Here is a 26,913-nt window from a genome sequence, read left to right on the forward strand (position 1 = left end):
CTTTAGATCTACTGTCTATCTTGCATTGAACATCGATTCCTCTCCATTCCTTTTCAGTATTCACAAATTTCCCTTGTAAGTACTTTCCACAACTTCATAGTATCTCACATTATTTCTTTTCCCTTCGGCGATTGTAAAAACTTCACCTCTTTTACAGTTTTGATCCTTGGGATACTCCAAGTTGTTAGGATAAGGATATGACATTTCATCTTCTCTATCCTGGAAATTCAAACGAAGCTCATGGTTAGTAAGTGCTTGTTGAATAAAGACCATCAATTCTTCCATACTAGTTATCAACTTGTTCTTATTGATTGTCATGGTGTGCATTCCTTTCAACTGGATTAAGTGATGCCTTAGTATGTGGAACTTGAGATTTCTTTGGAGGCATTTATTTGGATTAAGAAACGAAAACATGCAAAATAATGGCTTTTCGATCGGTGTCCTACAAATGGCACCAACTGTTGTAGCCTGAACTAAATATTGAAATTTGTTAAGGAAAGATTTATCATTGAAAGCCTTGTGAGTTTGGAGACAGAGATTAAAACCTAAGGAAACAGTTGACAATTCTTGGAGGGTGACGTCTGACATTCGTTGAGGTTGACGTTTGAAGTTCATCAAGGGTAGGAGTTGGAGTTCCTTGAGGTTGACGTATGATGTTTTTGATCTTCCTCGATGTATTTGTTACAGTGTAAAAATAGTGTTCTTCTCACAAACACTCTGATACTAAAGTCAAATAGACGTAATGATTACTGTCTCTAAAAAAATTCAACATTTGTAACATTGAATGAACAATTATTTATAGCCTTAGAGATGAAAGTTACCTGGATGGTGGAAGTTATCTCGATGGTGGAAGTTACCTCAAAACTACAATTCACAATCATGGTTCACATACTTAAACATTGTTTCAATTATAAAACCCTTACTAACTGCTAAGGGTGAGGTGGAGCATTTAACTATCAAGGGTGATGTGGAAGTTTTAACTACTAAGGGTTTGATTGGATGGAGGGTTTAGAGGGGTTAGTAATGGAATGGTTAGTAAGGGTTGATAGAAACCCTTGTTTGAGTGGGGGAAGGGTTAGCAAGGGTTTCTACAAACCCATGTTTGGAACACAAAAAAAATAGAAGGGTAAGGGTTTAGAGGGGTTTTGAAGGGTTTCTTTTTAAGAAATTTCATACAATTTTAAACCCTCCAATTTGGTGGGTTTGGAAGGGTTAGAAATTACCCTTCCTTCCCCTTCCTTCCCTTTCTTTACCTTTCCCTACCCTTCCTTTATTAACCCTTCCCTACCCTTCATCCAATCAAGCCCTAAGGGTGAGGTAAAAAGTCAATTACGTGATATAAGGTTATAAGTTGTATCAATCGCAAAAGTCGAATTTATATATATTTATTCATTTAATTTTTTTTATCTTTTGTTAAATAATATGTATTTAATTAAGAATATATTTGTTGAGTTTTGCTAAATTGATTAATTCAATTTCAGTTTTTGTATTTTTACATTTTATAATCATAATTTAAATTTAATATCTAATTTATTATTTTAATATAAATATATTACAGTTAGACAAGATTGAACTTGTAATTTATTTTTTTTAATGTAAATATATTTTAATATAAATATATTAGTTGAACGAATTGGATTGAGCTTGAGAATTAGTTTTCTCAATTTAATCCAAGTCCAATTATATGAATATCACAATTGACTACAAATTTACAACTAAATCTTATCATCAAACTTAATTCTCAATATGTCATTTTTTTCTATATATAACAAATAAAATATGCTTTTACACCTAATTTAAAAAGTTTAAACCCCAATTTATAAATTTCAAACTCTTGACAATATATTTTAGACCATGATTTATAAAGTTTGATCTTTATAAATAATGATTTTAATAGTTTGATATACTTCAAAATTATGATTTGACATAATTGTAAATAGCTTTTCAGAAGTGAATTTCTGTGTAAATTTCCCAATATATTATGGAGTAATCTGAGCTTGGACAAAGTGTAATGAACGAGTTGGGCCGGCCCAGCCCAGCAACCACACATATCCCCTGAAAATAGCATGCATAATTTTTAAAGGTAAAAAGCATTTTGAGTCCCTTAATTTTTTAATTTTTATCTATTAAGCCTTTGAATTTTTTTTTTTATATAAACACATTAAGTTTGTGATCTTTTATTTTCTGTCACATTAAGCTTCCGATGATTATAAAAGTTAGCTTTGAACATAAAGATCAGTTGACAGAGTGTTATTCATTCTACATGTGTTTGAAATTTTTATTTTTAACAGCCTGAAACAATTTTTAATATATGTACTGTGGCTATAGGAAAAATGTAGAAACCTCATTTCAAGATTTAAAAAACACAATTTCAAACATAGATAAAATAAAAAATGTTTTTTAAGTGAATTATATATTTACAACTAATTTGACAAACAAGAGTTTAACCTTACTAAAATTTGTTTTTCACTTTAAATGACAAAGTTTTAAGTGTTTGTTTCTTGCATTTTATAACTGAAAAATAGCTTTTTACAAAAACAGTGAATCCCTGTATTTTAGAAAGCAGTTTTTTTTTTCCAACTGCAAACAGTAAACCATAATAGCAAAGAGCAAACAGTAACAACAAACAGCAGGTAGCCAAACGAGTCCTTAATATGTTTAAATAAAAGATTAAGGCTAAATGAAAAAAAAGCACATTCCTTTTTTCCCCCATAAAATCTCACTTCATGCTATTATAGCTTTTCTTTTCCTATGATAATTCCTCGTAAGCTCATAAGCAATTAGGAAATTACAGTAAAACCTCTATGTATGAATACTCTATATAGGAATAACCTCTATTTTATTATAAAAAAACTCGGTTCCAATTTGAGCCAGTTATAAATAGGAATAACCTCCTAAACGTTAATTGTTATACACTTTTCAAGTCACACCTTTAGAAACTATGTCTCTATATAGTAATAATTATATATTTATATGTATATATATATATTAAGAATTCAAACTAAATTATAAAATATTAAAAAACTATTGAAAATTGGAAACACAAACTACAACTTGAAATTATAAATATTTAGTATTTTCATTGATGTTTACGTTTTTCCCATAAAACTCTTCCAGGTATCTATATATTGAAAACCTAAACTCTAAATTGAAATTCAATTAATTCCTATTGTTATACATTATATATAAACCATGCAAGCCTATGATAAAAATTTAAAATTTAATGTGTTGAGAAATTTTATTATACCAAACTCTATTTAATAGTAACCTCCCAATTGTTATACAAATAGCTCGGTCCCATGTGTATTCCTATATAGAGGTTTTACTGTATTAGTTTATAATAAAGTCCAAATTTATCCTTTTCATTTTTGGAAAATACCAAACTTATTTTTATCGTATGAAATTATGCTGTTTTACTTTTAATGTTGCTAAGCAACATCAATTTTACCCCTATCAAATAAAAAATTTGGATTGGTTGATTTTACAGTTATTCGACTGTCAAATCGGATCTTCCAAACAAGTTTATCGATAAAATAAAATAATCATGTATATTTTGACAAATTGTTTATACCTATTTTAATATCATAGTAGATATTTTAGGCAGTGTTTTGTGATTAACTTGTATCTCAAACTTAAAGGTTTACATTTTTATAGGTTGTTTGTAACTGTGTTAGTAGTAAAATAAATATTTTAGACATAAATTGATATTTGAAATACCGAAGTGATAATTAAATAACGAGTCAAATAGTAGTAAACTGGGATGTTTAAATTTTCTATTAGATATAAGTAAAATTGATCTTGCTTAGCAACGTTGGGGTAAAATTGTATCATTTTATACGTTAGGTAAATTTACACTTTTCCAAAAATAATAAGATCAATTTACACATTATCCCTTCGGTGAAATACAATTTTCCAAAAGTTTTTGATTCTGACAAAAAAAATAATTTAATCAGAATCCCAAAATTAATTAATCAAGAAATATAAGTTTAAATATGATTTGTTACCACTAATATTCTTGTTCTGTGATTTAAGACAAAAATAAAGGCAAGTAAAGAAGAAAAAGAAATGGGCTTACAAAACAAGGAAAGGCCCAAAGATTGTCTTAAAAGCCTTATCTAGAGGCCCTAGTGATTTCAGAAGCCCAGAAGCAAAACAGAAGGACAACTGGCAATTAACAAAGGACTATGCGTGTTCCCAAGACTGACAAGAAGTACATTGCGATAGATGTTATATCCCCTTAACGTACCTCTATCACAATTGCAAACAAAAAGGTTGCAGAAAATCACGGCTCCAAACAGAATAGCCTCTGGATCTACGACAAAACTTTTCGCCTAAACGACATAGAACGTCATATGCTGATGTGTCAGGCTCCGTTCACTCAGAACGGCTATTTCAAATTCAAACGGATCTCTTACCAGCGTCTCATATAAATACCATGCCATTAGCTCCATTTGAAGTTAACGATTTTCATAAGCTATCAAGAGAGATCAAAATCTTCAAAAGAGCTAGAGCAATATTCAAATACACAAGTCATTGTTTATATTTGTGTTTGTCCAAAAATCTTATTTACATCTTCATTGTGTTCTTTAAAAGAACTTCTTTTGTTCACAATAGTATTCCAGAAGGTCTGTTGTTTGTTTCGGTTATAAGCAAACAGCAGAAGTATAGATAGCTGAGAGATATTGTAAAGTAAGGTACTTTACAAAGGCTCTATCTATTTGTATAAAGGTTTGTGCTCTACCCGTGAAAGAGTGCTTTAGTGGATTAAAGCTCATAAGAAGGTATTCTGGGGACTGGATGCATGCTAGAGGCTAGACCAGTATAAATCTGCTGAGTAATAATTTTCTAACTCTGACGTATTACTTTTGATTATTTATGCTCTTTATCTTATCATCTATATTGCATATTGCCTCTGTTGCATTATCTTTCATTTAGCACGATATATTTTCAACAGAAGCTCTGTTTAATCAAAAGGAAAACTTAAGCATAATATTTAAGGTCAGAACCACACTCAGTAGACAACATCTTCTGTCTATTCGAACATGCTTCTGATATTAACTATTTGCCTCTGTGCTTTATAAAAGTGTGTACGCCAAGTGAGTGTTTTTATAAAAGCTCAAAATTACCTAATAGTTCCATTCACCCCATCCCCTTCCTTTTGAACTAATATTACCTCACAAGGGACCAACATCCTTTTCTCAAAAAAACATTACACATTATCCCTATTAGTTTTTGTCCAACTTTAAGAGAGGTACATTGATTCTTAGGTCCTCTTTATTTGCTGAAAAATATTATGCAGAAAAATAATTTTTTGATTTTTCAGTGTTTGTTTGTTTAGAAAATTAAGTTAACATAAAATTTTACGTTAGTGTTAATGAACAAAAAAATATATGAAGAAAATGAGAAAAGAGTAAAACATTTTTCTAAACCTTTTGGAACGATATACTCCACTTTTTACTACCCTTTTGAAAATAACAATCGTCCATCACTTCTTCCAATTTTACGGTGTTATAGCCAAACATTGAAAAATATTTATTTTCTAGTAAAAAGATTATCTTATCGAATATTTTCGACAAACAAACAGGACCTTGGCTATAATTCAAGGCAATACCCAGTGAAAACGGGAGCTAATATTCGGTAGGTCAATGGATAAAAAATTTAGCAAGAAAGGCATTTTCTAGAGAGTTAAAAATCAGCAACAAAAAATTTCAAATGCCAATTCCATCAATAACATCCATTTTTTCTGAAATTCTAGAAATAATGAAATTATGCAACTTTCTATCGGTAAATGTAATTTTCGATATTTTTTTCCCGTAGTTGGAGAGTCGTCGGACCTTCTGTAACCCTTATAGTTGTTCCCCTGCTAGAAGTATTGAGCTTTGTACTTAAAATTGTTGGGATGGCCACTGAACTTTGTGCATTTTCACGATATGACCCCTGGATTTTAAAATATAACATAAAATACAGTGACCTTTACAATTTTGTACTCTCGTGGCAGTTATTACTGTTGACCCACCTTTTTTGCCTTTGACTTTCTATTCAACCGGTTAACTTTTCTCTCTCTCCCTATTACCTCTTTTCTCTCTCTTTCATCTGTGATCCTCAACATTCCTTTCACCACTGATTTGAAGCACCAAATCATCTTCAATCTCAACCTTCACATATGTGCTTCTCCAAATTACAACTACATAATATTATGTCAACCACGAGAGAAATTAGAATGAGAAGAAGCCAAAGTGCCCACCATTTCACCAATCATCAATTCATAATAATTGTAAGTTCGTTTCCTTTCTTTAACTCAAAAGTTACAACCAATTCGAATAGTTTTCCCAGAAACCGATGAGTATAAATCAAAATACAAGTTTAACAACACCATGGGGTGGTGGCACAGTTGGCTAGCGTGTAGGTCTTATAGCTAAGAGTTATCACGAGGTCGAGAGTTTAAGCCTCTCTCACCCCATTGTTTTTTTTAAAATAACGAACTAAATTTTACAAGTTTGACGATTTCATCATGAGTATATAACCATGATACTTCAATTTTGACTCCTTTATACTTTGGTAGCTAGATTTTATTTTTGTATAAAAAAGATTACTTGAACTTAAAATTGACTAGACAATATAGTACATATGACTTGCTACAACTGGTTAACCATTAAATCTGAATGAGAAGAAGCCATGTGAGAGAGGTTTGAACTTTTCGACCTCAAGATTACTCTTAGTTATAAGACCTATGCGCTAGATAATTGTGTGACCACCCCTTGTGTTGTTAAACTTATATTTTGAATTACAGTCATTTGTTTTTTTACTGTTTGAATTGATTTTGACTTTTGAGTTTAAGAAAGAAACAAAGTTACGATTATTATGAAGTGATGATTGTTGAAACGGTGGGCACTTGACTTCTACTTGACTTCTTCTCATTATGATTTCCTTTGACGTTGACGATTATTCACCACTTGGCTTTTGTAGATACCCGAATGGACAAGGAAACACGAGAAGCACATGTGTGAAGGTGGGAATTCAAGATGATAGGATGCTTCAAATCGGTGAGCAGGTCATATGTACTTTATTATCTAATAAATTTAAATCCAGTATTTTTCTAATACAAAAATAATATCTAGCTACCAAAATATAAAAGAGTCAAAATTGAAATACTATGGTTATATACTCGTGATTAGGGGTGCAGACGAGCCTTGGTAGTTCGTGTAACATCCTAGACGTATAAATCTTTTTTTTTCTAAACTAAAGCTATTCATTAGATAAAAGCATATATTATCAACTTATACTCGTAGGTATATCATACATATACACGTTAATATATATATATATATATATATATATATATATATATATATATATATATATCTTTATACATACCGTCTACAAACTTATATAGTCCAAAAGTTTACTTATTCTACATGCTTATAATGAGAGGAGAGATTGTGAGACGGAACCCAGCAGACCGACCTTTCATCCATGGAATCTACAGTTCTTTAAGCGTCTAAAGTCCCAGTCTAACCTTCACTTCAACTAGCTGGAAAATTTAGCGATTTATATGAGTCGCAACTCAGTGAATATAAACATTCAATGAATACCAATCACACACAATCACGTAAACAAGTCTCACACCTAAGTCATACAAATGCAAATGAATGAACCGTTTTATTAATGTTGTGACACCACCAGCCAGTCACTACCCGGGATCAAATAACAGGTAACAGGTATAACATAATCTTGTTTCGGTCCATGTAATCAAAAGTCTCTTGTCATGAAAGCTGACTCCACTGATGGGAGCTCAACAGACGATGAAGAGATGGCTATGTTTACCAGAAAGATGAAAAGGCTGTTCAAAAAGAATGACAAATATTCTAAGAAGCCTTACAAGAAGTTTGATAAGTACAAAGCTGACTCCAGCGACAGTAAGTACAAGAAGGACAGCTCAAAGCCCATTACATGCTTTGAATGTCATCAAACTGGCCATATCAAGTCAAGCTGTCCCTCGCTGAGGAAAGAAAGAAAGAACGGTAAGAAGGCAATGGTGGCAACCTGGAGTGATAGTGATGATTCATCATCATCTGAAGCTGATGCCACTGAGTCAGCAAAGATTTGTTTCATGGCTGACGAACTTGCTGAGCCATGCGTTTCTGAGCATGCTGACCCCTCCATTGCATCTGACGATGAGGAACATTCAACTGAGGTAATATCACTACCCTTGCTCAGAAATGAAATGGTTAATGCCCTGAGTGACCTCTACACACTTGTCAAAAAGTGTAATAAAAAGGTTAGAGCACTCAGCAGGCGATGTGACGAGGTTGAGGAGGTCAAATTGAGTGACCTTCGATATCTTCTTCAGGACAACTCAGATTTGCATAGTAACATTGGAATTATGCAAAAGTTTGTCTCTGAGGTCCAATCAGATTCTAAGAAACTGAGAAAGGACGTCACATCAATTCAGAACCAACTTAAGGTTCCGAATAAAAGAAATAATCCTCTGAACACTGAGTACCGAAGTACTAGTCAGCAGAGATGGAATCCTCAGCGGAATGTCCAGTGTGACTTTTGTGGGAAGAAAGGACACACCACAAAGGTGTGCTGGCACGCTCAGCACTGGGATGCTGACTAGTCAGTGAAACATTCTAAACGGAAGGTCAGTTGTGACTTCTGTGGAAAGAATGGACATACTGTCCAAGTATGTCGTCATAAAATAAAATATGATGCTTTACCTGTTGAACCTAACAAGCAAGGACCCAAAAAGAATTGGGTACCTAAAAGCAATTAGCTACATTGCAGGTAAGCCTGAGGTGTGCTGAGAAGTCAAAGATGTGGTACATTGACAGCGCATGCTCAAGGCATATGACTGGTGATGAAACTCAGTTCATCACGTTTGAGTGTAAACGAGGAGGAAGCGTAAGTTTTGGAGACAACAAAAAGGGTAAGATAGTAGGGTCAGGAACCGTTGGTGGTAATCCTACTATTGAGTCTGTCTCCCTAGTCAGCGGACTCAAATATAACTTACTCAGCGTAGCTCAGCTATGTGACAATGGGAGAAAAGTTATATTTGATGACACTGGATGTAAAATATTCGAGGGTAGAACAAATGAGTTAATTTTAACTGCCCCTCGTATCGATAATGTCTTCATGCTGAACTTAGAAAAGAAGTTTTCAAAAAATGTATGCTTAGTGTCAAAGAAAGAAAATTCCTGGCTATGGCACAGGAGACTTGGTCATGTAAGCATGGACCTCCTGGCCAAATTAGCAAGAAAGCAATTGGTTGAGGGACTGCTAGAACTTAAATTTGAAAAGGATGAATTATGCCAGGCTTGCCAAGTTGGAAAACACACCAAACAATCTTTTCATAGTAAAAACATTGTCTCAACTAAGCGTCCATTAGAGTTACTACACTTGGATCTCTTCGGTCCAGTCCAGCCACTGAGCTTGGGTGGAAGAAGATTTTCCTTGGTTATTGTAGATGACTTTTCTCGGTACTCTTGGATCATCTTGCTGAGTAGCAAGGATGAAACCTTTGAGATATTTTCAAATTTGGTAAGAAAACTTGAAAATGATAAAGACCTTAAGTTAGCTCACATCCGAAGTGATAATGGTGGAAAATTCAAGAACCAACAGTTTGTTGAATTCTGTGAAACCAACGACATTGACCATAATTTTTCTGCTCCTAGAACGCCTCAACAAAATGGGGTTATTGAAAGGAAGAACAGAACCTTGGTTGAAATAGCCAGGACAATGCTGAGTGAGTGTTAAGCCCAAAATATACCTAAAATATCATATATAAATACGTTAAATTTACATTGAAATCGAGTTAATTATGTTCATTTGGAATACTTTTACGTCTTTATTTACTTCTTTGATGCAAGGTACTTAAATATTTGGTAAAATCCAAATAGGAGCAAAAACGGAGCTAAAACGGAGCTAAAATGGAGGAAAAACCTTAAAAACGTACCGAGAATGCATATCAGTCAGAAGAACGCTCGAGGAGGACGAAAAGCAGTCGAACGCCAGGGAGAATTCTCTCTGTCGCGACTGAGATTCTCAAAATCTCAGTCGCGACTTGCGGAGGCCAGACCGAGGGAAAATGAAGTTTTCAAGCTCGCCCCTATATCCCCTGTCGCGACTGAGATTTTTAGAATCTCAGTCGCGACAGCGAACCTTCCTGCACACTAAACACATGTTTAAAACGGAAAAACGCGTCTGTTCGTTCGGATAAAAGCAACCCTTCACCAGCGGACACGACCCATCATTTACAACCCTTCAACAACTATAAATAAGTGATTCATTTCAGAAATCAAGGTTGGTTAGTTGGAAAAGTTAGAGAAATTAGAGAAGAAAGTTGTTATGTTGAGTTTCTGATTCAGAAAAGAATCAGAAAGTTAGAGTTCATTTCTGTAAGCAATCGTGTTGTACACGAATTGTATTTAGATTAGTTATAAATACAATATTAGTTTAGTTTTCATTCTGATAGTGGACGAGACCAGTCTCTATTCCGAAGATCCAGCGAGAAGAATTGACGGCTGAAGCGCATGAGGTTTGACGAGCCTACGGAGTTTGAGAGAAAGATTGACGACCCGGATCTCAAAGTTTTCATTGCAATGCTATCCAAGTTTCTACTTCTCTGTTAACTTGTGAAAATTCACATTTCATTAATGATATACCTTTTTTATTCAACATATTCTTACTGTTGTTATTTTGATGTTGTTCTGACAAAATGATTTTCAAAATGATATATTGGTGTTTTTATTAAAACGTTATATTCCATCTTATTCATATAAGAACTTTGTTGAACACTTAACAAATTTAGTTTTTATGGATGACATGATCGCTGATCGCGGCTTATCAGAAGTAAAACACTAGTTTGATTAAGGTAGGAATCATCTCTACGCTAGGGGGATTTCTACGGTTCAAAGCCATTTAATTGAGTAAATCGCTATATTGTTACATGTCCATAATCTCACAAAGTTAAAGTTGTTTACTTTGCTTTATGAAAATAAGATCTATTTTATTTCAATTACGGAAGTATCTGTTTTGTAATCAAAATTCCAAAACGGAATTGTTTTCTAAACTCGATATAATTCTTCTATCTAATCCTAATTTACCAAAACCTATTCCATCAACTAAATGTATTTCTTTTATTAAACCTAAACACGAGTTTAAACCGAATTAAATAAAGTTTTAGTTAAAAAGCGTTCCCTGTGGGTTCGATATCTTTTATTACTACAAGCGTATACCGTGCACTTGCGGAAATCGCTCAACAAGTTTTTGGCGCTGTTGCCGGGGAACGCCAAAATTTTTGACAAAATTTTAAATTTTTCGTGTTTTATTTCGAATCTAGGTTTAAACATACTTATTTTACCTTTTATAATTTAATAGTTTTCATATACTAATTTATTTATTTATCAAATTCTGTTTTGTAGGTAGTTTCGGTTCGTGTAAGATTTCAGGTTCATGCGCAGTTCTCGAAGTTCAGGCATTGTACCAGACCCTATAGACCCAGAAATTGAGAAAACCATTAGGAAGAACAAGAAAAATAAGAAAAACAAAAATAAGACCCCAGTAAAAATAAATACCGAGCCAGAAAAAATGGCAGACCCACCAACACTTATGGAATACGCTAGGCCAGGTGTGGCCGGTGTAACCAATAGTATCGTTAGACCCAGAATCACCGCAAATCAATTTGAAATTAAGCCAGCTTTGCTTAATATGTTGCAAAATAATGTAACATTTTACGGGTTACCTAACGAAAATCCTAACACCCATTTAACAAATTTCTTAGAAATTTGTGACACTTTTAAAATTCCAGATGTGACTGCAGAAGCAATCAAACTTCGCCTCTTTCCTTTCACCTTGAAGGATAGAGCCAAAGAATGGTTAACTTCTATGCCAGCCGCAACTTTTGCCACTTGGGAACAATTAGCCCAAGCATTTTTATCTAAATATTTTCCTTTAGCAAAAACCGCAAGAGTCATAAAGGAGTTAACATCTTTTTCTCAAAATGATAATGAGACTCTTTATGAAACTTGGGAACGTTTTAAAGAACTTCAAAGTTTATGCCCACACCACCAATTACCCGCTGAACTTTTAATACAAACATTTTACAATGGACTAAATCCTACAACTAGGGGTTCATTAGATGCTATGTCGGGAGGGCTATTTATGAAGAAAACATCAGCCCAAGCGAGAGAACTTTTGGAGGAAATGGCAATCAACAACAGTATGTGGCCCGCGGAACGTGGACATATGCCGGTGGCAAAACCATCATCCTCAGCCTCATCATCAGTTAAAGGTATAGTTGAACTTGATCCAGTCGCGATGCTACAAGCCCAATTTTCTGCTTTATCGCACAAAATTGACAAGTTTATGGCACCACGCGATACCAATGGTAATCCAATCCAAACGGATATGGATTACGAAAATATGAGTGAGATCGAACAGGTAAATTTTGTCCAAGGGCAAAACCAAACTAATAATCCTTATTCTAATACTTATAATTCTGGATGGAGGAATCATCCTAACTTTAACTGGAAAGATAACAGTAACAATAATGCAAGTGCTAATCAAAATCGTACCACTAATTATCAAAATCAGTCAAGAGATACGATTAGCACTTTATCTTCTAAAATCGACAAGTTTATAGATGCTATCAGTGGAAAAATAAGTAATCACGACGATGGTTTTAAACGGATCGAAAATAAATTCGATCAGCTTATTAAAAACCACTCATCTAGCATCCATAATTTGGAGATTCAAATTGGTCAACTTGCTAAATCAATTCCATCCCGAAAAGAGGGAAGTCTTCCCAGCCATACGGAAGAAAATCCGAAAGAGCAGGTGAAGGCTATCACTCTTCGTTCAGGAAAAAATTATCAAGGGCCTGAAATGCCCAAAGATGCAACATTACAAGGAACTGATTTACCAAAACCCAAAGAAGATATCTTAATCACAAATAATTCACCATCTGACGCAGGTACCAAAACTTTTGTACCCAAGCCACCTTTTCCACATAAAGTCCGAAATAAGGACTATGATAAGCAACTTCTAACGTTTTTGGATAAACTCAAAAATTTGCACATCAATTTGACATTTATGGATGCAATCACACAAATTCCTAACTATGGTAAGTTTTTAAAGGATTTGATTTCAAAGAAAATCAGTTGGGAAGGAATTTCATCCATTTCGTTAACTGAAGACTGTAGTTCAATAGTATCAAGTAATTTGCCCACTAAACTCAAGGATCCCGGATGTTTTACTATTCCGTGTAAGTTGGGAGATATTGAATTCCCAAGTTGTCTTTGTGATTTAGGAGCAAGTATAAACTTAATGCCATTGTCTATTTTTAACAAGTTAGGTTTAGAAGAAGATATCAAACGTACCAATATGGTTTTGCAATTAGCGGATCAAACCACTAAAAGGCCATATGGTATAATTGAAGATGTTTTAGTCAAAGTCGATAAATTTATTTTTCCTACCGATTTTGTTATATTAGACTTTGCATATGATGTAAATTTCCCTTTAATTTTTGGAAGACCGTTTATGAACACGGGACGCGCTCTAGTAGATGTGTCGGAAGGGAAGGTAGTTTTAAGGATAGGAGAAGATAAGGTCGAGTTCAACATGAACAAAGCGATGAAATACCCTATGGAGGAGTTCGCTTGTATGAAACTTGATTTAGTCGAAGAATGTGTCAATGATGTAATTCAAAGTGAAGAAATAATTGAACCTATAATAGGACCCAGAGCCTTTGATTCAAGAAGATGGACCAGTTCCGCCTTCAATTGTAACACCCCCTAAATTAGAACTTAAAGAGTTACCCAGTCATTTGAGGTACGCTTTCTTAGGCGAAGGCGATTCTCTACCTATAATTATTTCTAACAAATTACAAGCGATCAAGAAGAAAAATTGAAGCAAGTTGTTAGAAATAGGATAGGAAGTATGGGATGGCAAATTTCAGACTTAAAAGGAATTAATCCTAGTATAGTAATGCATAGAATTCATTTAGAAGAAGATAAGCCACCTAAAGCGGATAGGCAAAGACGCTTAAATCCAAACATGAAAGAAGTAGTCAAAAATGAGATTACTAAACTTTTAGACAATGGAATCATTTATCCGATCTCGGATAGTGAATGGGTTAGTCCAATCCATTGTGTACCTAAAAAGGGAGGCATAACTGTTGTAAGAAATGATGAAGGTGAACTGATACCTACACGAACCACCACTGGTTGGAGGGTTTGTATAGACTATAGGAACCTAAATAAAGCTACTAGGAAAGATCATTTTCCTCTACCTTTCATTGATCAAATGATCGAAAGGATAGCCGGTCATGCATTTTACTGTTTTCTAGACGGTTACTCCGGATTCTTTCAAATTTACATTTACCCGGATGACCAAGATAAAACAACCTTCACATGTCCTTACGGAACATTTGCATATAGGAGAATGCCTTTTGGTCTATGTAATGCACCAGCAACTTTTCAACGTTGTATGACAGCAATCTTTAATGACTTCATTGAAGACATAATGGAAGTTTTCATGGATGATTTTTCAGTTTATGGAAATTCTTTCGATGCATGTTTACAGAACTTAGATAAAGTATTGTCTAGATGTGAGGAAACGAATTTAGTATTAAATTGGGAAAAATGTCATTTCATGGTAGACGAAGGAATTGTTTTAGGTCATAAGATTTCTGAAAAAGGTTTAGAAGTGGACAGAGCAAAGACTTCAGTTATAGAAAAATTACCCCCACCAACCACTGTTAAGGGAGTAAGATCATTTTTAGGTCATGCAGGTTTTTACAGACGGTTTATAAAGAACTTTTCTGTAATTTCCAAACCACTTACTAATTTGCTTATGAAGGATTCAACTTTCGATTTTAATAAAGATTGTTTACAAGCTTTCAATACTTTGAAAACGGCTTTAGTCAGTACACCTATAATATCAAAACCCGATTGGAATCTACCTTTCGAAATTATGTGTGATGCGAGTGACTTAGCTGTAGGATGTGTATTAGGTCAAAGGAAGGATAAGAAACTTCATGTTATATATTATGCGAGTCACACTTTGTCCGGTGCACAACTAAATTACACCACAACTGAAAAAGAAATGTTAGCAGTAGTTTTTGCATGTGATAAATTCCGATCTTATTTGTTAGGATCTAAAGTTATCATTTATACTGATCATGCAGCTTTACGATATTTATTTGCTAAGAAAGATGCAAAACCACGTCTTATTAGATGGGTTTTACTATTGCAAGAATTTGACATTGAGATTAAAGACAAAAAGGGAGTTGAAAACCTGGTCACCGATCATCTGTCAAGACTTGAGGATGAAAATGGTCCTATCGGTGAAACATCAGGCATTCGAGATGATTTCCCCGATGAACATCTCATGCAAGTACAAAGTGTCATAACTCCATGGTATGCGGATATAGCCAATTACCTAGCTGCACATGTTGTGCCAGATGGATTGACTTCTCAGCAAAAGAAGAAATTCTTTTCAGAAGTTAAGAAATATTTTTGGGAAGATCCATTCTTGTTCAAAACATGCGGCGATGGAATATTTAGGAGATGTGTTAGTGAGTTTGAACATGACTCTATTATGTTAGAATGTCATGCTAGCGCTTACGGAGGTCATAATAGCGTAAGCAAAACAGCAGCTAGAATACTTGAATGCGGATTCTTTTGGCCTACTCTGTTTAAAGATGTCCGTTCATTTATTATCCGCTGTGATAAATGTCAAAGAACGGGGAATATAGGAAGGAAAGATGAGATGCCTCTTAAGAACATATTGGAAGTTGAAATCTTCGACGTATGGGGAATTGATTTCATGGGTCCTTTTCTTCTTTCTTTTGGCAAAAATTACATATTAGTAGCCATAGATTATGTTTCAAAGTGGGTTGAAGCAATTGCAACCCCGACAAATGATTCTAAAGTAGTTGTTAAGTTTTTAAATTCAATATTATGTCGATTTGGAGTTCCTAAAGTTATGGTAAGCGACGGTGGTACTCATTTCGTAAATAGAGCTTTTGAGTCACTTATGAGAAAATACGGAGTACACCATCGTATCTTTATACCGTACCATCCTAAAACGAATGGTCAAGCAGAAATTTCAAATAGAGAACTCAAATGGATAATTGAGAAAACAGTTTCGTCTTCTAGAAGAGACTGGGCACATAAACTTGACGATGCATTATGGGCATACCGTACTGCATTTAAAACACCTATCGGGATGACACCTTATAGACTAGTCTATGGTAAAGCTTGTCATTTTCCGGTTGAATTAGAACATAAAGCATATTGGGCTATAAAAACCCTTAATTATGATTTGCAAAGCGCAGGGAAAAAGCGTTTGTTTGACTTAAACGAGTTAGATGAATTACGCTATTTGTCCTACGAAAATGCGAGCATTTATAAGGAGAAAATTAAAAAGTGGCATGATGCCAAAATCAAAATTAAAAACTTTAATGTTGGAGATAAGGTCTTACTTTTTAATTCTAGATTAAAATTATTTCCAGGTAAGCTAAAATCTAGATGGGCTGGACCATTTTTGGTTGTTCAAACATTTGATTACGGAACATTGGAGCTAGAAAAGTCTAATGGCGACCGATTTAAGGTCAATGGTAATCGTTGCAAAATTTATTTCGACGGAGCTCCTATTCAAGCAATTGAATCCGTGGATAAATTTTATAAAAATTAATTTCTTTGATTTTCATGTTTTTAATTTATAGTTTTTATTTATTTATTATTTATTTTAAGTTCAGAATTATTACTCTTTTTCTTTTTAATTTATTTGTTTTCTTTTTAATTTATTTAGTTTTAATTTATTTTCATTTTTATTTATTTTTGTATATTTATCTTTAAGTACAAATGAGTTTTATTCACATCGAAATTTTAATTTAGTCATGTTTTTGAAAATTTTCATTAAGTGTTAAGTTATTGAGAAATTATACATGCAGAAATCTCAGTTGAGATTTTCCATGTTCCAGGATTTGGAAATCTCAGTTGAGATTCTGAAAATCTCAGTTGAGATTTTCTGTCTTCTTACATTTGAAATAACTGTAAGTGATTACAGTCTTCTTTCTTCAAAATTTTCTGTCAGTTAAATCGAAGAGGTATCACCTTGACACCTATTTCTTTCTAACAGACACAACCTTTCACTTATAGTTCTTATATATTCCTGTAGGATCAGACTTCTTCCATTTTCACTTCATCTTTCTGAATTTCTTTCTCAGATTCTCAAATCCTACAGACTTCATTTTTCTTTTCTATCACAGACATGACTAAGTCTTTGAAGAACATTCAAAAACGCACTTCTTCTCAAAAAGGGAAAGTTGATATCTCCGATAGATATGGTGCATGGTTTCCCATTTATAACCATGATGAGGGGAAACGTTTTATGGAATTCAGATATGCTCAATTCTTTGGCATGATGTATCTGGACGAGTTTCTGAACGAGGAACTCGGGATAAGCGAAGACATTGATCGCTATCTGACTAATTTGGGTTGGACCAAATTTGTTCATATGAAATTTCCTATTATTGGAGATTGGGTTCTGGAATTTTTCTCCACAGTTCGATTCGTCAACAAGAGACGTGTTCGTCTCAGTTTTCGTTGTGAGGGGAAGGTATTTACTTTTGGCTATCCAGAACTTCATAATTGGTTTGGATTTCCACCCCGAGACACAACTCAACACCATCCTGGAAGGGATATGACTTCTAGAGACATATGGAGGATGCTAACAGGATTTTGGCGATTCAATCCACGTCTTGCCTTCAACAAATCCATTAATTCTAATTCCATGCTGTATCTGCATAAATTCCTTTATCACAGCCTTTTTGGTCGAGTCAGTAGCAATATTGTGAAAGATACTGATCTTTATGTGGAATAATTTTAGGAGCCAAGGGAACCATTTCTGTTCCTTGGACTGATACAGAACCATTCCCTATTTTAGACTACGAGTTCTTGGAGAACGAGGGACTTGTAAAACGAGTTTTCCGTTCTGGTCCCACATTCCTTTCTACACCAGAGAGGCAAGTCTTCGTTCAAACGAAGATTAACAGGGCCAATGCACGTCGTCTGTCATCTAGTTAGGGATATATATTTTATGTGTTTCTGTTTGTTATTTTTAATATATATATGAGTGATTGTTTGTAAATTATGTTTTTATAATGTTTCTATATAAATGTATATTATGGTATTGTTTACAAATGATAAATAAAAGTGCATTGATTCCTTGGTTTATTTCTTTTATTTTAAGGAACAACCTTTGGTTTTCCTTTAATTTAATGTTTCAGTTTTGTTTATCCCAGTTTCAGGGATTAATGTTCACATTTTGGTACTTAATTTTAAGAGGAATTGGTTTAGAAGTGTTAAAATCATCATAAACAGTCCCCATTTTACCCAGATTTTTCAGAATCTCAGTTGAGATTTTGAATTCTCAGTTGAGACAGCGGAGGAAAATTTTTTAGGCAAAATTTCGCCCCTTCCCTACTTGCTGTCGCGACTGAGATTTTGAAAATCTCAGTCGCGACCTGCGACATGTAGGTGCGGGATTGGGCGAAATTTGGCCATCTTTTCCTATTCCTACTCTATTTACTACTTATTCAACTATCCTAATCAATACCTATTACTTACACCTATTTATATCACCTATTTTTACACCAATCAATCATCTTTTCTCTTCCCAATAACAAGATTCACTCATCTTCCCCATAAATATTCACCCTATTCATCTTCTTCTTCCCCAATTCACCACCATTATCTTTTATTCTAACTTTCATCCTTTCCTATTTTCTTCTTTCCATTCACCAAATTTCACAAAACAAAACAATATGCCTAGACAAAAGACTGTTGCAAACAAAGCCAAGGCAACCGAGATCAATAGATTACAGGTTCAATATGAAGCACCGTTTGATATTACGTCGGAAGCCGAAGGACGCAAATATCGCTGATTCTCTAATGTCCTAATAGAGTTCGTCGACATGCCTTTTCTTGACACTGACACGGTAAACACATTTTCTTTTTCCGAGCGTATTGATGAATTTCTTTCCGTTCTTGGTTGGAACCTATTTGCTAGTATGCGTTTTCCTAGTCTTAAATCGCATATTATTGAGTTTTTGGTTACTCTAACCTATGACAAAAAGAAAGGAGTTATCTCTTTTCGGAGTGATGGAGTCTGTTATGATGTTGGGTATGCGGCCATGAACCGTTGGTTTGGTTTTCCTACTCGATATTTCTATTCAAAGCCAAAACCTTTTGATTCACACACGGTTTGGAATTCTTTAACCGGTTTAGATGTTTTTAGTCCAAAGAATACATCTAGTAAGCTAATTAAGGATGATTGTGTATTCTTCTTTCACAAGTTTTTATCATTCTCCTTATTTGGTCGGGTTGAAAGTTCAAAAGTGCAAGTTCGTGATTTGGTTGTGTTAGATGCTATTTTTAAGGGTTTGGCAATTGATAGTATTGAGATGATATTTACTAATTTAGTTCGAGCTTCCAAGTCCCGTAATAAGCAAGTGCCTATGGGTAATTTAATTACCGGCATTGTTTTGGGCGCTCGAGGTGAATTAGTGGATTATCAAAATATGTCTCATGTTGGTTTACCTTCATTGGATCTCACGGCACTTCAAAGGGCCAATTTATTGAAGAAGTTGGGACCACCCGCCTTTATCTCTTATGCGGATCGCACAAGGCGTGTTTTTGCTACTATGAGTAGTGAAGCCTCGGGTTCTCAAGGTTTAGGTGCCCTAGATGATGATGAGGAAGATGAAGAGGAATTTGATGAAGAAGAGGAGGAGGAGGAGCATGTTGATGTTTATGCCACCGAGCAAGCAAATGTGGAACCGAATGAAGAAGAACAAGTTGGATGGCAACGTGTTTTGACACAAATGAACGAGCATAACCGTCACATGAATTTGCGGTTAGATGAAGTCGTTGCCAATAATGCCGAAATGAGTTCAAGGATCACTACATTGAGTCGCGAGCACAAGTCTACTCGTCGCCGGATGCTCTCTTTCTTCCGCCGCCAAGGAGTTGAGACTACGCCTTCTCCACCACCATCACCTTGATAGGTTTTATCATTTCTCTCTTTAACTCATTTTCGTTATTATTATTATGTTTTATTTCGGTTTGGTACAATATTTTTAATTATGTTTGGTACAATTATTATTATTTAATGTTTGATTGTTATGGTACTAAATTTTTTTTCATTTCTAATTCGTATGGTTTATTTCGTACTATTTTTCGTGTTTTATCGCTTTTTGCACCAATGAGGACATGGTCCAAATTAAGTGTGGGAGGAGGTATTTCATATTCATTTTATTTTTAAATACGAATGAGAATGAATGTTATTTATTTAAATATAAATGCATGTTGTTATTCAATTTTAAGTAAAGTATACCATGCAACAATTTTTCAAAAACAAATGCAACATTTTTTTAAAAAAATGCAACACTTTTCAAAAATAATAGAAATTTTTCATAAAGGATAAATTTTTATTAAAGAAAATATTTCATATGTTTTAAACACTTTAACTTTCAAAAATAATGTTAAACATATTTTAAGGTTATCATTATTGATAGAAATAATATTTCTATACGGGCTATATTTTTACAAATATTTTTACAAATCTCCGATACGATTTTATCAAAAACGTCTTGAGTGAATGTATATAAGTAAAATTTCTTTAGTTTCAAATCTCTACTTTATATCATGAATTCATGATAAATATAAATCTTATTTTCAATTTTCAATTAGGTTTATAGGCATAAATCGAACTAACAACTTTAGCTTTTTAGCTCGATATTATTTTTCGTCTTACATTAAAACCCAATTGAAGTTTTTAAGGAAACTTTAGCCATAATACATGTTGAATTTCAAGTCAATATAGGATGAATGTGCTATTTTTCTTTCCCAATTTTATTTTCATCAAGTAGTCGTATTCTTAACTTTTGGCCACGATTGAGACCAACCTTATCACAATCGAGGTATGAAAGGGAAGAACATTAAGTACCGTTTACTTTTGGCCACGATTGCGACCACCCTTATCACGGTCGAGGTATGAAAGGAACGTTAAAAATTAAAGCAAAAATTAAACGTGTTTAAAGTTTTAAGTAACGATTGCGTCCACCCATGGCATGGTCGGTACCTCTTAAACGAACACGAAAGCAAATGCGTATAAAGTTACGATCGAGACCACCCTTATCTTGGGCGTAACTAAAGCAAATATATTAAACATAAGTCCTTAATAAATCTATATTTGTAATAGTTTAGGTTTGGGAAAGGAAATTTTGTGCATAGAAATGCCTTGAGACGAAAGATTCGGGAAAACATGCGTGCTTACACCGTCCCGAATACTTCAATATAAAAATTGAAATACAAGACGGATGATATATCTCTTTTACACAAGCTAGTTTGATGCTTTGCGTATAAATTTACCATGAAAAGTTTATCTTTCGGTTTAACTAATTTAAAAAGGAATATATGGATATATGTTCTATTTATAAAGAGATTGATTAAAGAATAAATTCAGTGAAATTTTGCTCGGGACTAGCAAAAGCTTAAGTGTGGGAGTTTGTTAAGCCCAAAATATACCTAAAATATCATATATAAATACGTTAAATTTACATTGAAATCGAGTTAATTATGTTCATTTGGAATACTTTTATGTCTTTATTTACTTCTTTGATGTAAGGTACTTAAATATTTGGTAAAATCCAAATAGGAGCAAAAACGGAGCTAAAACAGAGCTAAAATGGAGGAAAAACCTTAAAAACGTACCGAGAATGCATATCAGTCAGAAAAACGCTCGAGGAGGACGAAAAGCAGTCGAACGCCAGGGAGAATTCTCTCTATCGCGACTGAGATTCTCAAAATCTCAGTCGCGACCTGCAGAGGCCAGACCGGGGGAAAATGAAGTTTTCAAGCTCGCCCCTATATCCCCTGTCACGACTGAGATTTTCAGAATCTCAGTCGCGACAGCGAACCTTCCTGCACACTAAACACATATTTAAAACGGAAAAACGCGTCTGTTCGTTCGGATAAAAGCAACCCTTCACCAGCGGACACGACCCATCATTTACAACCCTTCAACAACTATAAATAAGTGATTCATTTCAGAAATCAAGGTTGGTTAGTTGGAAAAGTTAGAGAAATTAGAGAAGAAAGTTGTTATGTTGAGTTTCTGATTCAGAAAAGAATCAGAAAGTTAGAGTTCATTTCTGTAAGCAATCGTGCTGTACACGAATTGTATTTAGATTAGTTATAAACACAGTATTAGTTTAGTTTTCATTTTGATAGTGGACGAGACCAGTCTCTATTCCAAAGATCCAGCGAGAAGAATTGACGGCTGAAGCGCATGAGGTTTGACGAGCCTACGGAGTTTGAGAGAAAGATTGACGACCCGGATCTCAAAGTTTTCGTTGCAATGCTATCCAAGTTTCTACTTCTCTGTTAACTTGTGAAAATTCACATTTCATTAATGATATACCTTTTTTATTCAACACATTCTTACTGTTGTTATTTTGATGTTGTTCTGACAAAATGATATATTGGTGTTTTTATTAAAACGTTCTATTCCATCTTATTCATATAAGAACTTTGTTGAACACTTAACAAATTTAGTTTTTATGGATGACATGATCGCTGATCGCGGCTTATCAGAAGTAAAACACTAGTTTGATTAAGGTAGGAATCATCTCTACGCTAGGGGGATTTCTACGGTTCAAAGCCATTTAATTGAGTAAATCGCTATATTGTTACATGTCCATAATCTCACAAAGTTAAAGTTGTTTACTTTGCTTTATGAAAATAAGATCTATTTTATTTCAATTACGGAAGTATCTGTTTTGTAATCAAAATTCCAAAACGGAATTGTTCTCTAAACTCGATATAATTCTTCTATCTAATCCTAATTTACCAAAACCTATTCCATCAACTAAACGTATTTCTTTTATTAAACCTAAACACGAGATTAAAACCGAATTAAATAAAGTTTTAGTTAAAAAGCGTTCCCTGTGGGTTCGATATCTTTTATTACTACAAGCGTATACCGTGCACTTGCGAAAATCGCTCAACAGTGAGCATAGGCTTCCAAAGTACTTTTGGGGAGAAGCTGTCAACACAGCGTGCTATATTCTTAATAGGGCTCTTGTTAGACCTATACTAAAGAAAACTCCCTACGAACTTTGGAAAGGACGAAAGCCCAATATTGGATACTTTCGTGCCTTTGGCTGTAAATGTTTTATTTTGAATACCAAAGATAGCTTAGCTAAGTTTGACTCAAAAGCTGATGAAGCTATCTTTTTAGGCTACTCAACAAACAGCAAAGCATACAGAGTTTTCAATAAACAAACTCCAGTTTTAGAAGAGTCAGTACATGTTGAGTTCGACGAAACTAACCCTGCAGGAAGATATCAGCCGCTGACTGAGGATGATCCCCACTCAGTACCCGCTGATCAAGATACAGCCGCTGAGTCATTCCCTCAAGGGCTGACCAAAGGTAAAAGTGAACCTCAAATTGTTTTCACTGACCAGTCTACACCTGCAGAGATTGTTGAAACACAGACAGCACAAGACATCAATCTACCAAAGGAGATAAGGATACCAAGAGGACACTCAGAGAGTGCTATTCTTGATGCTGCTGAGAATACCCTGATGATAAGAAATCAACTCAGGAGATACCTCAGCAACGTAGCCTTCGTCTCAGTTCAGGAACCAAAGAACTTCGCTGAAGCTGAGCACGATGAATTCTGGATGAGCGTAATGCAAGAAGAACTTGATCAATTCAGAAGAAATTATGTATGTGAGCTAGTGCCACATCCAAGGAGTCAGAATCTGGAGATCAGGACGAAACTGGGTACTCCACTACGTTCTGCAAACCTCCTGGCCATGCTGGAGAAATCTCCAGTTCTTCAATGGGCCAACACCAAAAGATGGCACACTACCTGTTGACCAATTATATCTTCCCGAAGATAAATTGCACCAGCTCAGCGACAAACTTTAAGCAATGCTTCATATGGCATATGATGACCTACAAGCCCATCAACATGCCAATATTCTTAATAGCCGGCTTTCAAAGGAGCACTGGAACTCTAAGGCTGGGCTCACTCATCACCAAAATCATCCTGGACCACCAAGTGGACCTATCGGGGGAAACTAAGGCCCAAGGATCAGAGATCACTACCGCTGGCCTATTTGCTTTAAAGTTTAATCAGCCAATCAAGAAAGCAAAAGGTGCTGCTGATCAGACCGCTGAGGGAACAGTGGTTAAAAAGAGCAGAAGAACCAAAGCTCCCGCTGATAGGAAGAGGAAAGCTGTGCAAAGCACCTCTAAGGAAGTTGTTCCTCCTTCAAAGAAACTGAAGGTTGTATCCAAAGGACCAACTGCTCAACCCAAGTCAGCTGAGAAACGACCTAGGCAAGATGAGCCTGAGGCAGATGAAAGGGAAAACGTTGATAAAGAACCCCTGAGCAAGAAACAGAAGAACTCTTCAGAGTTAAGTCCAATTGATGCTCTACCTACCAACCTCTTCGTACCCATCAACTCTCATTATGCCCAGAGTCAAGGCGTTGACCCTGAGCAATAGAACGATGAAGTTGAACTGGATGATCGGTTCATTGAACAGCTAGAAGAAGAATTAGAGGAAAAAGAGCAGGATGATGAGCAAGAACAATCTGACGAAGAAAGTGGTCAGGATGACACTGAGTCAGAAAGTGAAGAGGAAGATGCTGAGCCAACTAACACTGAGTTGGCTGCAGACAAAGAAGCTGAGCACACAGAACAGCACAATACTGATCAGGGAGAACCTTCTCCATCTCATTCAATTCCAGCTGATCCCACTCCTCCAAGGACTCAGGGAAAAAGAAGAAGACTTGTAAATGCACATCAGACTACAGTTTTGGACTTTACTGAAAACCTATCTGAGCTGACCCATGATCCTTCACGTATCAAGCTAAAGTTCTTCAGAAAACCTTCTACTTCTCTACCAGAGCAAACTGAAAAGCAAGCCTCTGTTTCTCTTCCACAGGAATAAGCCAACTTAAATGCTTCTGAAAATTCAACCAACACCGAGCAAGTTCTCGATGCCGCTGCTGAACCTAGTCCTCAGCCGACTACAGAAATTCCTGCTCCAAGCAGCACTGAACCTATCCCACCTTCACCAACAAGTCAGTTTCAGCCTGACTCTGAACCTATCATCAATGCTGCTGTTCAATCACTTCCCAAACCAACAGAACAAGTGCAGATTGAAACACCAAGACCAGTCACTGACCCCACTGGCACTTCAAATGCTGAATTAAACCTAACACCTCCACCAACTGGTCAAATTGATGAAAGATCATACAACTATCTCACTGCCACTGAGTCTGGTAGAAGGATCATTAATTCGGCGCAGGCCTTGATCCAAGACCTTCATCAGACCTCAGAAACTGCTGCTGGGTCTGCCGATAATGAGTCCACTCAGCTCTCACAAGTCACTCAACTTCTCAACGAGGTTCGAGGTCTAAAAGACCTGCTGAGTGTCATGACCAATATCCAAGCTCAACAACCAAAGCAGGAGTCCATAACAAAGCTGACTGAACTCCAGCTGACTATGGTTCAACACCTTAACTCCTTTCAGGGACAATTCCAAACCTTATCAGCTGCGAATTCTGGGTATGCCACTTCAGCTGAAGTCCACCATCTATTCTGTTGGAAATTAGGCTAAGGTATAGCAGCGGAAATATAAATTTTTTAACCTATTTCCATTTAACCACAAGATCCGTTAACCATTATGTCATATAAAAAGGGTAAGAAGAAATACCTTTTAGAAGTTCTATCTACCGTTGCAAACGAAGTGCCCACAACTTCAAAAGAGATAGAAACTGTCTACCAATCTGCCCCTATCCGAAACAGACCTTCCAGACCTCCGAACGACAATCCCTTCGGTGGAAACGTGGAAGAATATGTCTAGAAGCTCCTGTCCAAAAATCGCGACGATCAAACGGTTTAATCTCCGGGAATCCGCGAAATCGTGAACTGACCTGATGTAGGAGTAGTAAAATGAATTTCTCCCTTTTGTTTGTTTTTCTTCTTCGAGTTCCCAAACACGAAATAAAATACGGGAAGATTAATTTAGTATCAACTGTTGAATAGCAACCAAAGTAGATTGCCTCTAACTAATCAACACAAGATCAAGGATAAAAGAAATAGATGAAAATCAATTGATCAAACGAAGCCGTAAAGAAATCTCGTCCTCGAACTAGGGGTGTCGAATTTTCTCTCTCTTGGACTAGGTGAATTTCGAAAATCACAAGTAGGGTATGGCTTGCTTGGATTTCGAAAATCTCAAGGGAAAGGGTATTTATAATCTCTTGTATCTAATCCCTAGTTAGATAGAATTAGGTTACTGAATAGGAATTCCATTCGGAATAGAATTCCTAATTATTATCTCACTATATATCTAATATATTAAGGATAATAATAATAACCTCATTGGATAATAATAGGAGTATATTAATCTAATTAAAACTCCTAACTTAATTATCACTTAATTAATTTAATTCATATTCCTAATCTAATTAGGATTAACAAAATCAAATTAATTATTCATATATGTCACTACATGAATTTCGACCCCCTTATGTCCATGGGCCTTATTGGGCTCAATTGGGCTTCTATCAATTAATTAACATCTATCTCTCTTTTAGGTTCCAAGTCTTATGTGTGATCCATTAGGTTCTTATTGCTTCTAGCCGTATGCAACGTTATTAAATTAATTTTCAAAGAATTATATTTAATCTTTGCATAACGGAATGATGTACAGAGTATGTGATTAGCAAGTCCATAATCATTCCCCCAGACCTATAAGAAGACAGGTTGATTCTGTCGTTATGTAACGACCCGGTCCGGAGTGGGTGGCGCCGGGGTAAG

At 35.1% G+C, this 26,913-nt stretch overlaps 1 non-coding gene across 1 annotated transcript; it reads right to left on the reverse strand.

Annotated features, from left to right (window-relative positions):
• Positions 1-11,967: 11,967 nt before the first annotated feature.
• On the reverse strand, positions 11,968-12,074 carry LOC136228157 (small nucleolar RNA R71). The gene has a single exon (XR_010688491.1). It is a non-coding gene; the product is annotated as a small nucleolar RNA R71 (small nucleolar RNA).
• Positions 12,075-26,913: the final 14,839 nt, after the last annotated feature.

Source organism: Euphorbia lathyris, chromosome 4, assembly GCF_963576675.1.
Source record: "Euphorbia lathyris chromosome 4, ddEupLath1.1, whole genome shotgun sequence".
Taxonomy (NCBI): domain Eukaryota; kingdom Viridiplantae; phylum Streptophyta; class Magnoliopsida; order Malpighiales; family Euphorbiaceae; genus Euphorbia; species Euphorbia lathyris.